Source organism: Rhyacophila brunnea, unplaced genomic scaffold, assembly GCF_057557595.1.
Source record: "Rhyacophila brunnea isolate RB1 unplaced genomic scaffold, BYU_Rbru_1.0 scaffold_35, whole genome shotgun sequence".
Classification (NCBI taxonomy): domain Eukaryota; kingdom Metazoa; phylum Arthropoda; class Insecta; order Trichoptera; family Rhyacophilidae; genus Rhyacophila; species Rhyacophila brunnea.
Genome location: NW_028233017.1, coordinates 1,873,402 through 1,876,541, shown reverse-complemented (window position 1 = coordinate 1,876,541; position 3,140 = coordinate 1,873,402). Strand labels below are relative to the sequence as shown.

General features: G+C 24.5%; 1 pseudogene; it reads right to left on the bottom strand.

Moving 5' to 3' along the window:
* Positions 1-1,910: 1,910 nt before the first annotated feature.
* On the bottom strand, positions 1,911-2,540 carry LOC147067659 (uncharacterized; annotated as a pseudogene).
* Between the last annotated feature and the right edge of the window lie 600 nt (positions 2,541-3,140).

Below are 3,140 nucleotides of genomic sequence, written 5' to 3'. Positions count from 1 at the left end.
TCCAAACTATATAACAGAGAAAAACACTTGAATTAGTTAGTCTTAACAAGAGTAGAGAAATAGAAAGGTATTATATGGACGATAGCCAAAGATATCGATATAATGAGCACATATGAAACTTATAAAATCAAACTTGAAGAAAAAATGCTAAGGTATATCCCAAAAAATAAATAATAAATAAAATTTAATATGCTTACCCCCTTGTCGAGCCCGAATATCAATTACAAGAATATATTGACACTTATGATTTAAATAAAAAATTTAAAATTTACGTTTATTTATGGTATTTTCGAAAACGTGCTGCATGCAAATTATAAATTTTTCATGGTTAATATTTTTGCCTGAAATTAAATTTAAAATTCCTTGAATAATTAAACATTCCAATAAAGTGACAATGTAAAAAAAAGTTGAAAGTTAGATAAGATATAATTTATCTGTTGCGGAAAAGGAAACTACGGGATAAAGATAAAATATAAACAAGAGAAAATTTTAGTTTTTAAAGGTGCACATTTATTTTTTGCAGAAAGTATAGATAAGTTATAAATTAGTAAAAAAAACTGCATTTTATTCATATTTAAAATAGACTAGGAATTAATTTCTATAATTCAATTCATACTATTGAAAAAAACAAATAAAATATATTTCATTCATATTTAATCTGAATAATGAATCTTATTTAGACAATTCAGTATATACCGCAAAAAAATTAATACATGAATGGTCATACTTGCAAAATTGATTACGTAAGAATATATTATATATTCAATTTCAAATATTTTTTATATTCATCTAAATACTGAAACTGATCTTATATTGTTTGGTTTATTCATTAAATAAATTTTAGAATTATAAGATGTAAAATGGTTATTTTCTACATATTTAAACGTTTTTATTTAAATTTATGGTATAAAATGGTTTTTTCTAAAAAAAAAGTGCATATACACAGCAGAATAATATTATTCCTGTATTTTCGTGTGATAGAATGCCCAGAATTTGAGAAAGACTTTAAATATTGGAGCTGATCAACTTCGGATTGTAAAAGGCAAAATAAAATAAATTAAAGCTAGAACACTAAATGATATTTATAATTACCTAGTTCACAAAAGGTTTTTAGTCATTTATAAGCCCTTTCTAACTATTATAAACATAAAGTATAAATTGAAACAACCAAGAGCCTCAAGCTGAGATAAATATTGAATAAAGTGGATTTGAATCTAAATCATAAAAATAAATTGACTGTTGATTAAAGTATATTTAAATGGTTTTGTTCTTAAATAGCTTGGGATTAATAAATTAATAATACTGTCGAATTGAATTAAAGATTATTTGTATTTAATCTTGCTTTATATTCACTTGCTGATTTTAAAGCATAAAAAATGTGCTATTTCAACTTAATAGTTGAAGCATTAAAATGGTTAAAACACTTTGGTATTGTTATTTCTAGAAGTCTAAGCATGGGGTTTATCTTGTACTAGTCATTTTCATTCGTCTCAATATTGGTACAAGAGTTTACTATAGACCATATAATCTTGCAATTTAAAAGGAAGTAATACTATAAATCCTTTAGTGCGCTATTATGACATAAATAATTTGTATTAAAATATAGAACAAAGAGTTTTTTTATAAATATATCTAAAGAAATATGATGGAAATCATTGCACATGTTTATAAAAAAAACATATAAACTGTAACTTATTTTAAATATAATTACTGTCAAATATGTCGAATTCAGAGTCCAATAAAATTTATAAATTTAGATTAGTAAAAAAGATACAATAATTGAGTCAAAGAACAAATTTTAAAATTCAAGAAAGTGTATTTCTGTATTATTTTAAATTCATATAATTCTAAATTTAAAATTTCTAGGTATTGAATCATATAGATTACAGAAATATAAATTTAATTAAAATTTAAATATTTTCTTTTTTCATATTCTGTATTTTCTTCAGTCTAAAAAACTCTTCTCGATCTTGTTCATCAAGCTCTGCGTTAATATAGTTCAAAGTATTTTCAAGCTTTGGTATCAACATGAATTCAAGTGCATTTACACGTCTATTTACACTTTTCATGACTTCATCCAGTAGCATAAAATTATTTTGAAGTGAAGTAACATCAACTAAAACCTTCAATAAATTTACAAACCTTGCTCTACATTTAACCAAAATCGATCCTGCTCTATCTAAAGATTTAACTGGATTACTATTTATATTTAAAGTAAATTTAGAAAGTGCAACACCGGATATCTGGTCTACAAAACAATTCACAGTTGCTGGACTTTTTCTGCATTCATGAACATACATATTTATATTTCCACCATGGAATTCTGCTTCTGTTAAGCCAAAATATGCATCTCTTGCTTCTTCCCAAATATTTTTTTTTCTTTCTATCAAAAGTTGCAATGTCTCGCGATGTTTTTTTTGAAGAGCGTCGGATTTACGCTTAAGAAGTGAAAATCCTTTCTCTGCTGATTTAAGTCGATTTTTAATGATCCCTAAATTCATGCGTGTTGGAAAAATTTGAAATCGCTGATCACTTGCCATCTATTTGATTTTAATAGGGTGTCATATTTATAATTTAAACTTCTCTTTTGGGTATCAGATCAGAAAATTACAATTCTTAATTTAAAACATTGATATGCTTCATGTTTTAGTTTGCATTTTTATAAGAAATTTAATTCTTTTGGAATTGTAAACAACCCTTTTTAAAATATTAAATTGAAATTTCGACGATTTAATTGGTTTAATTCCATACGTTTTCATTAGCTAGCATTCAAAAACATCTTTTTAAATGTTAAAAGAAACTTTTAAAGGTTTTATTGGCACAATTTCATACTTTTTGAAAAACCAATAAATTTAAAAACATCTTTTTAAATGTTGAATGAAACTTCTAAAGACTTTATTGGCACAATTCTATACATTTTCAAGAACCAATCAATTCAAAACCATATTTTTTGAATCTTTAAAGAAACTCTAAAGATTGTATTGGTTTAATTCCATACATTTTCAAAAACCAATAACTTTAAAAACCTATTTTGCAGTGTTGTATCGAACTTCTTAAGGTTGTATTGGCACAATTTCATACATTTTCAAAAACTAATCAATTCAAAAGCATATTTTTAAATGCTGAAAGAAACTTCTAAA